Raw genomic sequence first — 14,520 nt, 5'->3', positions numbered from 1 at the left:
ATACACACACACACACACACATATACAACATACACAGAGAGGAATTGAAGTCAGGTCATTAGACTTAGGAACAGGTGTCTTTGATATCTAAGTGTTCTCAGTGATACAAAAATGTTTTATGAAGAACCAACACAAGTTGGAATATGAAGCATTCTATAATATAAATTTAGGCAATAATCTATTAGTATTTTCTCATAAAGTTGGTACTGGTCTCTGTGTAAATCACGTTAAATTTAATGAACATTTTACTGTTAAAAACACAGTGGGTGTTGTGCTTGACAATGGGCTCCAGCTGTCAGTTTACAGGAGCGACCCCCTGTCTTAGCATCAGCTTGGGTTCTTTAGGGATCTCCACAGGATACCCACAGCCAACAACTCAACTGAATGCAGACCAATCCCACCACTGGAAGGAAGCCTTGCCTCTTTACAAAAGATGGCCAGTTCAGACTGCATGTCCTCCATGACCAGGAGTCCTCACTAGGGTCATCTTACAAGTTCCAGAAAGTTTTCATGTCACTAGGCTTCCACACTATGTCCTTAAAGGCCCCCGCCCCCAGTTTCAGCTGTCTCTACTTGCACTTTCTCCCTCCACTCCCCTTACCCCCAACACACACAAAACCTGGTCTACTCTCTGGCACAGGAAGATACACTGCAGGCTACAGAAAGAGAAATCTGGGCACCAACTCGGCCACAAAAACTGAACTTACAATCTGTCCTGCCTATAAGATGCGTTGGGGCAATGGTGGCACAGAACTTGTAGGAGTGGCCAACCAATAATGTCTGGTTCAACTCGAGGCCCATGCCATGAGAAAGAGCCCATGCTCTATACTACCTGGATGGTCAAGAACCAGAGATGGTCCAGAGTCTTAGAGTAGAACCAAATGCAACTGGCAAAAAAAAAAAAAAAAAAAAAAAAAAAAAAATCAATGATATGATTACTAATGATATTCTGCTGTACTCATAGATCAGTGCCTTGTCCAGTTGTTATGAGAGAGGTTTCCTCTAGCAGCAGACAGTAGGTGTAGAGACCCACAAACAGACATTATGCAGAGAGAGAGTCTAAATGGAGTTCTCCATCAGTTCCCTCCCCTTGGAGCTCCAGGAACCCAGTAGAAGTGGGAGACCAAGGATTGTAGGAGTCACGGGGGATGGAGAATACAAGCAGAACATGTCCCACTGAAAAAAACTAAGCAGGGTTCAAATGGGCTCACAGAGACTGAAGCCTTCAAGTACTGGGCCTGCAAGGGTCTGCACCAGGTCCTTTGCATATATAATGACTGTGTTTTATGTGGGACTCTTAACAGTGGGAACAGGTGTGTCTCTGACTCTTTTGCCTGCTCTGGGGACCCTTTTACTCATATTGGGTTGTCTTGTTCTGCTTTTTTTTTTTTTTTTTTTTTTTTTTTTTTTTTTTTTTTTTTTTTTGGTTTTTCAAGACAGAGTTTCTCTGTGTAGCTTTGCGCCTTTCCTGGAACTCACTTGGTAGCCCAGGCTGGCCTTGAACTCACAGAGATCCGCCTGGCTCTGCCTCCCGAGTGCTGGGATTAAAGGTGTGTGCCACCACCGCCCAGCTTCTTCTTTTTTTTTTTTGGTTGTTCAGCCTTGATATGAGTCCTTTGTCCTTGTCTTATTATATCTTGTTTTATCGTGTTTGATTTGTCTCTTGGAAGTCTGCTTTTTTTCTGAAGGGAAAAGGGGAGGTGAATCTCAGGGAGAGGGGAGTTTGGGGGCGTCTGGGAGGAGTAGTGGAAGGGGAAACTGTGGTTAGGATGTACTGTATGAGATTAAAAAATCTATTTTCAATAATAATAATAATAATAATAATAATAATAATAATAATAAAGAGAAAGGGAACCATTACTGGTTGTTAATGTCTGCTGTAGGAGGAAGATTCACTTTATTAGGAGTTTGGCCACCAGTAAGACTCTCATTTCCCAATGGGTGACTCCATGCTCTGATGCATATGGGAAACCTTAATTGGACTCAATGAGTTAAAATAAATAAAATTGTAAAAGTAGAATATGATTGGATTAAACCAAGCAGCAGTGTGGTACCTGGACTCCAACGTGGCCCCGGGTTGCAAACCAGATCCTGGGCAGTGGTATGGCTTTCTATGATAATAGGAGCCATCCACATGGATGTAGGCCCGGGCTAGGGTAGGGCATGGACTCAGGACCATGTGTGGGTTCTTGGACCTGCTCCTGCAGCTGTAGTCTGAGTTGATGAATGCAGCATTACCCTAGGGGCCCATGCAAAACATATGATGAACCATGTGTTGAAGTAAGAGAACCTTACTGAACTGGTCCCTCCCCTCAGTGGCCTAGGGAGAGCTACCCTACCCCAAACCGGAGAGCTGACACCACCCCTAGCCAGTCCTGGGAAAAGAACCCAAATGATCCTGGCACTGGAAAACTGGCCTAGCCCCCAGCACTTGGGCAAGCTGGCCCATCCCTACACAATGAATGTGGGAAAGCTGGCTCCAACCCTTATCTGAATGGGAGTATCCCTGTGGCCCAGACTGACCAACTCAGCTACCACCCAGGCACATATCCAGAGATTTGAGTTGACACTCTCCAACATCTATCCCATATATCACCCGATGGAGCCAGTGAAGGGACTGGTCCTAGGGAATCATAGCTGCAGAATCTCCATGACTTGGGGCACACAGCAAGATATACAAAAAGAATTTCAGTGAAGATCCAGTGTTGATGGTGTAACAGAAGCCAGAAACATTGAACCTGACCAACAACACGTTACACAATAAACATTTGCAAGTAAGGCTATTTAGACAAAATAGTATACTGCATGATATACAGCAGTTCCTAATGTGAATAAGAGGAACAAAGAGGTGATGGATAGGCGGGAAAGATGGGGGAGTGAAGAGTTTTATTGTTTCTGGTTTTTGTTAGTTTTTTGTTGGTTTGCTTTTTTTATTTTTATTATTTCTTTAAAAGTTTTCCCTTGGGGGGGGCGGGTATGCTATAAGGTTGAAGAGTGGATAGAGAGAGATTGGGGAATGAGTGGGATTGTGGTTCATGAAGTGAAATGCCCAAAGAATCAATAAAAATTATGTTTAAAAATAAAATAAAAGTAGGACATGAAGCTGGGATGATCAAGGAATAGCGAAAGAGGAAGGAAAGTGTAGATGTAACCATCTTATTAAAATAGAAATATAGAGCCAAATGCAGAGTTGAAAGCCCAAGAGGTCAGAGCAATAGTTAAGAGCTAAAAACCCTTTCCTACCCTTCACTGCTGCTGCTGTCCTTCCCCTCAGAAAGAGACCTACTTCCTGTGTCCTGTCTTTTTATTGACTTTCTGTTCTGCCTTCTCATTGGTTGTAAACCCAACCACATGACCTCCTCATCACTGCCTGTCTATACAGACCTCCAGGTCTTCTATGGTTGGTATTGAGATTAAAGGTGTGTGTCTCCATGTTGGCTGTATCCTTGAACACACAGAGATCTGCATAGCTCTGCCTCTCAAGTGCTGGAATTAAAGGAGTGTGTCACCAACACCTGGCTTCTGCTATGGCTTGCTATTAGCTCTGACACCCAGGCAACTTTATTTATTAACATACAAATAAAATCACATTTCAGTACAAATAAAATATCACCATAGGAAAGTGTGAGGGGTAAATATGCACAAGATAAGTTCAAAGAATATTCTAATTAATAAAACACAGTGAAATAGAAATCAAGATGTTCTCAGACAATGGAGTTTATCATGAGAGTTGTCTGAAGAAGAACAGCTATGGGAAATTCTTTATATTACAAGAAAATAATGGGAAAAGGGATATTGGAATATTTAGGGACACAGTGAATGAGCTAAAGAATACAAACACAAACAGTACAACTCATTTTTCATTTCTGCTTGAATATTCCAAATTATATCTTTTGATGGAAAGGAAAATTATAACATTCCCTGAAGTAAGAACATTGTTAGAAAAAGTCTTTAAAAAAATGAAAATGAGTGGGGGTAAAATGACATAAAGTTAAGTTAGCAGTTTGCACATTGTACACACTGGTAAAATGGTAACAGTAGTGGAACATAATGACATTATGTATGTTTTGTATTGTACATAGAGCCCCAAATCTACATGAAGATATATCCTCATGATTTTATACACAAATAAAAGTAGAAATATACAAATATTAAAGACATTAGCAGAAAGACAAATGAAGGAAAAGAAGAAATTCTGATGAATAAAAACAAACAAAAAGGCCTTACTTTCTATGAGGAGTGTATGGAGCGGGATGGGGGGGTGGGAGAGCTGGAGAAGAGAAGGGAGAGGGAACTGGGATTGGTATATAAAATGAAAAAAAAAACTTTTTTAAAAATAAAAACAAGCCGGGCGGTGGTGGCGCACGCCTTTAATCCCAGCACTTGGGAGGCAGAGCCAGGCGGATCTCTGTGAGTTCGAGGCCAGCCTGGTCTCCAAAGCGAGTTCCAGGAAAGGCGCAAAGCTACACAGAGAAACCCTGTCTCGAAAAACCAAAAAAAAAAAATAATAAAAACAACAAAAAATAGATCTAAGACCAGGGTATCCATAAGTAAATGAAACACAAGTGGTTTAAAACATCAGTTAGTAAGCAGAATGGAAACATCACATGATATAAATGTCCCCAATTTTACATTTTATGCATCAGTTTAAACTTAATGTCAAATATAAGAAAGATAGCAATCAAATACATATATTTAAAATATGACCTATGCTACACTGCACGATCTCATAAGTCCTAAGTTCATATAAATAACTATGAAAAACTCTACATGTTATAACTTGCCATAATACCTCAGTAGTAATTTAACAATTATTTTAAGGCTGTAATTGTGATTACCTTTATTAATTCAGCCATAGTGCCAAATGCTTCAAAATTTTAGTTTGCTTTGGCCCTCTTTACTCCTCATATAGATGTCCACAATTAGCTGTAGTACTTATGCTTTACTTTGGTGTATATTTTCAAAGTGATACTTACTGAAAACCACAAAGTCATAAGAAACAGGCTTCAAAGTACAAGACTAAGGTAGTTCATCAAATCCTAGTGAAAGCTTAAAGAAGCAAAAAGAGGGTCCTCCTTTCAAAACATGTCCAGACAAAGGTTTTCATTCAAGTGTGATGGAACTTATTTGTACATATAATATAGCATTTATGCATTTTATTTTGCTTTATCTTAGTAAATAAATTTAAGTATGAAAGTTACCTTTATTTCATTATGATTCAAAAAATGTTATATATATACAGTTTTCCTGTATCCAGAAGCTAAAGTATGTTTATAAAATTATAAAGAGGATTTATAAACATTCTGTATATTTCATAGGTGAAGTGCAAGGAGTTTCAGGAAAGAATCCAGTCCTAATTTGTTTAAATTCTCTTGAATTCAGGTGGAAAATTAGGTGGAAAAGGGAGACACCACTAGGAACGGCTTCTGATGCCAAGGTATCTGTATCATATGAAATATTTATTTTCTATGAGATTTTCACTATTATTCATTACATATTATGTGTAGTACAAACAAAACATAATGTGTGCATGATTATAATTATATATAGTATAACATATTTTAAGTATATTATTTCCTAAAATTTTTCTTGTCTACTATTTATTTTCCTTCATAGTTATTACCATATTATTCAAAATATAAAAATTCAAAATACAAAAACTATGAGACTTTTTAAATCCACATTTGCTTTCTTAATAGTTTCCATTTAGCCTTCCTTCTGCTCTCACTGTGTTCTTACCCACTAGTGGTGTGTGTCTGTAGTTCTTTTCTCTTCCTTCCCTTCCTCAACCCTCATCTAGAGCCAACTGCTTTCAGAGTCCTCACACGTCTCTTTTTTTTTTTTTTCATTTCTTTCTATATTTTATTTCCTTCAGTAAGGCATTCATTTTTTTCTTTCCTTTTTTGAGATTGTGTGATTAAAACATTTCTCCCCTCCCTTTCCCCTCTCCAAGCCCTCACATATATCTCCTCTTGCTTCTTTCAAAGTCATGGCCTCTTTTTCACTAATTGTTACTCCATGCATATATGTGTTTATATATGTATATGAATGAATGTGTGTGTGTGTGTATGTGTGTGTTGCTAAATACAGCTGTCTTGAGTTGTATGATTTTACTTGTTTTTATGTTTTCAGAGCAGACCATTTGGCATAGGATAACCAATTGCTGTGCTCTTCCCTAGGAAAGACTTTCTCCTGCTCCAAATATTCATTGGTTGTCTGTAGTTCTTTGTGTAGGGCTGAGGCACCATAAGCTTTTACCCATCCACTTTGGTGGGTCCAAAGTGACACTGGAGTCATTCTTGTTCATCTCCCATTCGGGCAGTTAAGTTTATGATACTTTATGAGTGTCCTTTATGACTCTACTAGGAGACACAGTCTCACAGAAAACACTCTGACCCTTTGGCTCTTACTTTGATCTTACTGATCCAAATATGCTCAAATAGTTTATATCTTTAAGATATTGCTGCTGAAATACCTTGTGTGATGATTAATTTAGAAATAAATCTATGGATTCTAATATAACATAAAAAATATCAATAGCAATTTTCCTTATAATGATTTTTTTTTATGCATCTTTGAAGTGACCTTTTAAGGAAAAGATACTCGTTCACACTGAGTGTTTCAGGCCAGGCAGAAAAGGAAGTCAGTATTATATAGCAGCTCCACCACTGTTTAATGCCAGCAGGAAGTGAAGAGGTGTTTGCACATCTGTTTCCACTTGACTTGCATCTACCCCCTTTGATTTCCCCAGCAATGCCCAAACTAAAAAGTGTATCCTTTGTGTCATGACAATCCAGTAGCTGACCTGCTGCCTACCAGTGTCTATAGCTTTCTACTAATCACTTTTGTCAGGAAGATTCATCAAGCAAACCACATCATGCCATATCTTTGTTCAAAACTCTCCATGCTTTGTATTAACTAAAAGATACATTTTCACACTAAATACATGCTGAGCATGGAGTTTATCACCAGGCCATCTTCCCATAGACCACAGTGTAGCTAGAGTTTTCCTGCCTGGCCCACAGTCAGGACAAATCTCTCTCACCTGCCAGTCCCACAGCCGCTCAGACCCGACCAAGTAAACACAGAGACTTATATTGGTTACAAACTGTATGGCTGTGGCAGGCTTCTTGCTAACTGTTCTTACAGCTTAAATTAATCCATTTCTATAAATCTATACCTTGCCACGTGGCTCGTGGCTTACCGGCATCTTCACATGCTGTTTGTCATCGTGGCGGCTGGCAGTGTCTCTCTGCCTCAGCCTTCCACTTCCCAACTTTATTCTCCTCCTTGTCCCGCCTATACTTCCTGCCTGGCCACTGGCCAATCAGTGATTTATTTATTGACCAATCAGCAACACACTTGACATACAGACCATCCCACAGCACCACAGCCCTGCGTCTAGCCTACAGGAACACTGAGTTATTAGTAGTTTCTTTCAAGAGCATGATTCCCACTTGCAGTCTGAAATTTATTAGAAAAGTTTACTCTTTCAAAGCCTTGATTGAAGTGACTTTTCTATAAAACTAGGAAACTTCCAAATAAAAGAAACGTTTTCTTCAACTATTCTCACAACTCAGTTTTGTACATTGCCTGCACTATTGGTAGCACACATTTAGTCTTTAAACAGTATTCCTTTCTACTAAATACTCCTTTTGTTTCATTTTAATTAATACATTAAAATATAAAAATTACACACATACACAGATCACCATGTTATGTTTCAAAGCACATGTATATCATATAATGTTTCAGAAGAACCAATCTATTTTTTTCAAACATACAAAATCCTTTCTTCATTGCTGTTATTTATAATTAGCCTGCTGTTCACTATCACACCAGAGGTCTGGATCCTCTGTAAATGTAACTCAGTGCCTACTGAGCATCAACCCTTTCCATCTCCCTGCAGCATTCTCACTGGTTTGACGATCACTTTTCTACTTCCACCTCCAACTTGTCACTTCTTAAATTAGAACAGTCATTGTCATTATTGTGTCCCAAAGCCCTCGTGTAGTTATAGCATGTTAGTAGCACGATGAATCTCTATGGAGTACATATGTATCCCAAGCCCAGACTTACATCTTAAAGGACCTCACTAAAGGATGTTGCATTTCCATCATTCCATGTGATTATTTTCAATAGGCAGGGATCTGGGAGATGTTCAGTACATTACCTGGGGTCCTGTAGGCATTGTCACTCAGTCAATGGTATGAAGTACTTAAAGGCAGTTTAAGGTCATGGTTATTAACTAAATCATCTTTTGCTAAAAAAGCACCCATGGTATTCGATGTTTATCATTTAAAATAGTTTCACAGTATCTATTGCTTTGTATATTTGGAAAAAATCCAAACATCATCGGTTTATCATATTACAGTGCTATTATTGTTTATCGTATTGTCACAGCCTTTGCTTTGGTGATGGAGTCTTCTAAAGAAAAGCTACAGCTCTTAGATCAGTCCACATACATAAGGCACATGAATAAGCAGAGAGGGAACCCACCCAAGCTGCTTTACAGGCTGATTCCAAATGTACTGTATCCTTTACCTGACTGTAAGGCAACAGGCTGGAATCAGGATGTTTCCAGTTATGCTGATGAGTAGCTGGTGAGTGTACCCAGAATTACTTGACCTAGGATCTTTCCCTTTCTCTCTTTTCTTTTTCTTAATTTTTTTCTCATACATTTCTTATTTTTTTTTTCTCATACACTTCATCCTGACCAGAGCCTCCCCTTGCTCCCCTCTCCCTAGATCCACTGCTTCTCCATTTCCCTTCAGAAAAGAGCTGGTCTTCCAGTGAGATCAACTGAATGTGGGATAACAAGGTGTAATAAGACTAAGCATAAACCAGACCCTCATATGAAGGCTAGACAAGGCAACCCAGTATGAGGAAAGGGTCCCAAAAGCAGGAAAAATAGTCAGTTAAATTCCACTTTCACTGTTAGGAATCCCATAGAAACGACAAGTTAAACAACCACAGCATGTGTGCAGAGGGCCTAGCACAGTCCCATGCAGGCTCCATGATTACCTCTTAAGCTCCTATGAGCCCCAGTGTTCCCTCTTAGTTTACTACTGATGTCTTCGACCCCTCTGGCTCCCACAATCCTTCCTCCCTGAGGTTCCCCGAGCTCCACCTAATGTCTGGCTGTGGGTGTCTACAACTCCTCCCAAAATGTGCTGGAGGAAGCCTCTCTAATGATGATTGGGCTTGGCACCGATCTGTGTGTAAAGCAGAATAACGTTGGGAATCATTTCATTGACTCAAACTCTGAGCCACCATTGCGCCAGTGCATTTAGCAAGTAGGACAAATTGTGGTTTAAAGGTTTTGTGGCTGGGGTGGTTTCCTAGTCCCACCACTGGATACCTTGCCTGGATACAGATGATGGCTGGTTCAGGCTACATATCCTCCATAAAGAGGACACCTCACTAGGGTCACCCTCATAGGTTCCAGGAAGTTTCTTCCACACTAGGTTTCCACGTTCCCCTAAATGCCCACCTATTCCAGTATTCTCTCCCCATACTCTCTCTCTCTGCCTCTTCCTCCTCAACGTGATCCCTCCTGTTCCCATCCCTACCAGTCCCCTTCCCAGGGAGATCAGTTCATCCCCCTAGAACCCTCCTTGTTACTTGGCCTTTCTGGGTCTGTGGATTGTATTATGGTTAACCTTTGCTTAACTTTTATCATCCACTTATAAATGAACACATGTCATGTTTTCTTTCTGATCTCAGTTGCCCTGCTCAGGATGACTTTTTTCTAGTTCCAACAATTTGCCTGCAAATTTCATGATGTAATTTTTTTCAAACAGATTTACCAATTTTTCAGTTGAGGTACATCTAGCTTGTTTCCAGTTTCTGGTTATTGTGAATAAAGCCACTCTGAACACAGCTGAGCAAGTTTCCTTGTGGTAGGATGGAACATCTTTTGGCTATATGCCCAAGAGAGTATAGCTAGGTCTTAAGGTAGATCAATTTCCAGTTTTCTAAGGAACCATCGTATTGATTTCCATAATAGCTGCTCTTTCTTTTTTTTCATTGTCTTTATTTATTTGTTTCTTTCTTAACCTGAAGCTGAAAAAAATAGGTAAAAAGAGATATCTGTTGAGGTGCTGGGCAAAGTTGGAAAGGAATGCAGAAGTTAGTCTGCACTTGTCTCAGGGAACAGTTTCTTAGTAAGGACAATGAGCTTGTGCTTGAGACTCAAGAGATAAGAACTTGGAGTTGAGGGTAAACATTTTTGTAAGAGTCTTACAGGCATCAGACATAAATATCTCTTAGAACTCCAAATGTGGAAACATTTGTCTAACTTATAAAGAGTGCAACCACACAGGTTTTGACAGAGTTTATCTTTTATTTTTCACTTTTACAGAAATATTGGTGTTTCCTATTTCTTTCTTTTTATCCATTTAGGTTTTTGTCTCAGTGTCCTTGTTAAAAATATGAATATTCCCTTTATCATTCCCTGTAGGAATGGAAATCTAAATACAGTCATACACCTGTAATGCACATGTTTAGAAACATATGAGAATATGGATGCAAGTACATGGCATCTCTGAAAGAATCTTAACAACGTATCATTAAAACACCTTTAAATATCACACAGCTGTAATTCTTTCTGTAATTGCTATATTTATGCAACCCAATACTTAATAAGTATAAAATAAAGTCTCCCTGTAAGTGTTCTTTCATTCAAAACAGTGAATTCATCCTTGGCTAATCAGGAAGAGCTATCAATCAAAATTACATCTTCAACAATTCTAAAATTATTGCATAAGTGCACACAAGTGAATCCAAGACAGCTACAGGAATATCCAGTAAGACATTTCACTATGTTTTTGGTAGCACAGAAAATGAAAGTTGGTTCTTTTACTTCTTATATTTGATGATCATTAAAGAATAGCCACAAGAGAATACACATGTTTCCAGTTGTGCTGATGAGTAGCTGGTGAGTGTACCCAGAATTACTTGACCTAGGAGGTACTATGAAAGAGAGGTTGTTGAACTCACAATCCTAGAGACAGATTACTCCACCCTGGACCAAACAGAGAAGGCATCATAGTAGTCAGGAAGAAGATACTGGACCACGAAGAAGGGTCAGACTACAGTTTGTATTGGGGTTTCCATGGGGGCCAATAGAATGTACAATAGTTATCTCAACTGTTGCTCGGACATGGTTAAGGTGGAGAAATGGATCCTCTCTGAATTATGGGACCAGTTAGACGGGTAATGTTCTTTACTACTATTATAACTATTACTAATGTTGTTGATGATAGGTTTGAAGCTGGGTCAAGTGCTATATGAGAAAGGGCAGTTGTACCCCATCCTTAAAAGCTTTCTTATGCAAACTATGTAACACAGACATACATTTTAAATTTTTGAGTAAGTCAGTTGTCACAATTACTTGGAGAAGATGAATAAGATTTCTCTTACTCAGAGGTCTTGACTTGGGGACTGTTTACAACTATTTTGTAAAACCTGAATCTGGAATACTCCCTTTGCTGTTTTCTTCTTTATACTGACATAAAGAAGTGAATCAATAAAATTTCTTCTGCAAAATAAAAATGTCAAGTACTGGCCACACATGTACAGTTTTACTACAGTGTCACGATGAATGCTGACCGTTGTTCACAGTATAATTCATTGCATACATATCCCTTCCCATATCAGCTATCATATCAATTAATCTCCATGACTTAAACTTGGAGGTCCCACCTTGGCTTCTTCAAATTTCTTTGCATAAGATGTAAAAAGGAAGGTGGGCTACATTCATTGCTAGAACAATTTAGTATATTATGCCAGAATGTCAAGTATTAAGATAATTTCAGGAGTAAAAATAGAATATGGCTGTGAGGTGTAGTCATATCGGAGTCAAAACAAAATCAACACATTTGCAAAGCGTTTTAAAATGTGACCATTTTGTGGGTGGCAAATAAATATTTCTGTGCTGTCTCTTAAAGCAGTAAAAAACTACTGAGAAAGCTCTACAGGTACATGTCTTGATCAGCAAAGGACCACATTTTATATTCTGGTGCCATCTCTGAATGCGATGGTATTGTGTTCCCCAAAATATCGTGTACCCTAATAAACTTATCTGGGGTCAGAGAACAGACAGCCACTAGATACTTAGGCTAGAAAATGGTGGCACTAATGCCTTTAATCCTAGCATTCCAGAGGTAGAAATCCATCTGTTCAAGGATACAGCCAAGTATAGTGACTCACGCCTTTAATCTCAGAAAGCGAGCCTCTAATCCCAGGGAGTGATGGTAGAGAGCAGAAAGGAATATAAGGCATGAGGACAAGAAACTAGAAGCATTTGACTGGTTAAGCTTTTAGGTTTTGAGCAGCACAGTTCAGCTGAGAGCCATTCGGATATGAGGACACAGAGACTTCCAGTCTGAGGAAACAAGATCAACTAAGAAGTTGGCCAGGTGAGGTTAGCTGTGGCTTGTTCTGTCTCTCTGATCTTCCAGCATTCACCCCAATAACTGGCCACAGGTTTGATTTTATTAACAAGACTCTTTAAGATTCTTGCTACATCATCACATTGATAACATATTGCTGGATTTTTTTCAGAGGAAGAAACAAGAAATATATCCATATGATAATATGTTGAAGACTGTGTTTTGTGTTAATATATTGAAGAATAAAAAGTTATGGGTGCTGTTTTATTATAATCTCTCATTTTAGGTACCACCTTGGTCCTTTTCATTTCTTTCATAGGATAAAAACAAACAAACAAACAATGATACTAGCAATGCTTTCTTCTCTCTTAGAACACAGATTCATGTGCTGTGGATATCACTCTGTATAAATAAAATGCTGATTGGAGGGTAGCCAGACAGGAAATATAGGTGAGACAAGCAGAAAAGAGAATTCTGGGAAGTAGAATGCTGAGGAGAGAGACACTGCCAGCTGCCATGAGGAGAAGCAGCATGTTAAGACACTGGTAAGCCACAAGCCATGTGGCAACTTATAGATTAATAGGAATGGGTTAATTTAAGATATAATAACAGTTAGCAAGAAGACTGCTATGGCCATACAGTTTGTAAGCAATATAAGTCTCTGTGTGTTTACTTGGTTGGGTCTGAGTGGCTGTGGGACCGGCGGGTAAGAGAGATTTGTTCTGACTGTGGGCCAGGCAGGAAAACTCTAGCTACATTCATGTCATGTATTTATTTATTTATTTATTTTTTACTTGTTTCTCAACTTTCTTACCAGAGGCTGATCAGCATCACAGACATCTGAATACATTGCAACCCTTTGTCCAATAATAATTGTATGTTAGCTACTTATAATCTAGGTAAAATAGGAGGAACAAAGGAAAAAGATGTGACAGCAATAAGAGTGGTAGAAATGAGGTATAGAAATGTACAAAATGATAGGTAAAATGAGGAAATACAAAGTACAAGAATTGGGAGATTAAAAATTAAATCATTAATATTCATGACAAGGAAAGATTTTATAAGATCTTGTGACTGTTGATTTCTCTCCTCTGGTTGCAACAAATCTGAGCTCTAGTGTGAAGTCTGTGTTGCTGACACTCAACTCTTGTTTCCTAATGTTGAGGTTTGCTCTTTGGTATGGTTGATAGCAAGTTGATACTTCCCAATGGGTTGAAACAATTCCTCTTGGAGAGAGTAGGGAGACTTATAAGAGTAAAGAACTTCACAAAATTTCTAAGACTCAGAAAGTTTCCAGAACTTGCAAGCCTCATGAGACCATCACCAGAGCAGTATAAACAGAAGCAATAAAATGTTGCTGGGAGACATGAAAATCTGGAAGAGTTGCAAGCAGTTTATGTAACTCTATAGTGGCACTATATGCAGGTTCTGAAACAATTTCAATGATTCCTCTCCTGTGTCTTTTCCAAGCAGGAGTAAGTACATTGGTGATGCAACTGCCCTCAATTAATGCTCACTAATGTGCCTACATATAGTCAAACTCACTGGTTTACCAAACTATTTCTAGTTTCAATAGTTACAATCTGAAATGAATATGCATTAGTCTATATCTCTACAGAACAAAATAAAACCAAACAAAACACAACCAAACAACAACAAAACCGTACCAGAATTGATATCCAAACTCTAGATGAATTAGGAATGAGTAATTGTATAGCCCACGAAATGGAAAATAAAATATGCAAGTGAGGTAGATCTTTGTGAATGGGAAGCATCTAAACTGTAATGAGATTTAAAAGAAAAATAAAACTAGACAAATTTGCAAAAGCAAACACAAGTTTAATTTAGCTATTTTAACACACTAAATCTACATTTTAACCTTATCAGTTATCCACAAGAAAATTAGTAAAATGTGCCAATAACTATTGCTTTTATTTTTCAGCTTCATTTATGTGACTGCACAAATTAAATCCATACTCCCTTTCTGACAGAGAATGCACTCCTGCCATTTTACTGTCATATCATGCTGCATTGTTGTTCTTCCTGTTGGATGCTCAGAAGAGTGCCGTTTTAAATGTCATGCACTATACCAAACTGTCTTTCCTGCTAAAGTGTTTCATCTTAT

This window comes from Peromyscus californicus, unplaced genomic scaffold (genome assembly GCF_007827085.1).
Source record: "Peromyscus californicus insignis strain IS unplaced genomic scaffold, ASM782708v3 Scaffold_7__1_contigs__length_154581171, whole genome shotgun sequence".
Lineage (NCBI taxonomy): Eukaryota > Metazoa > Chordata > Mammalia > Rodentia > Cricetidae > Peromyscus > Peromyscus californicus.
Note: the sequence above shows the minus strand (reverse complement) of the source record.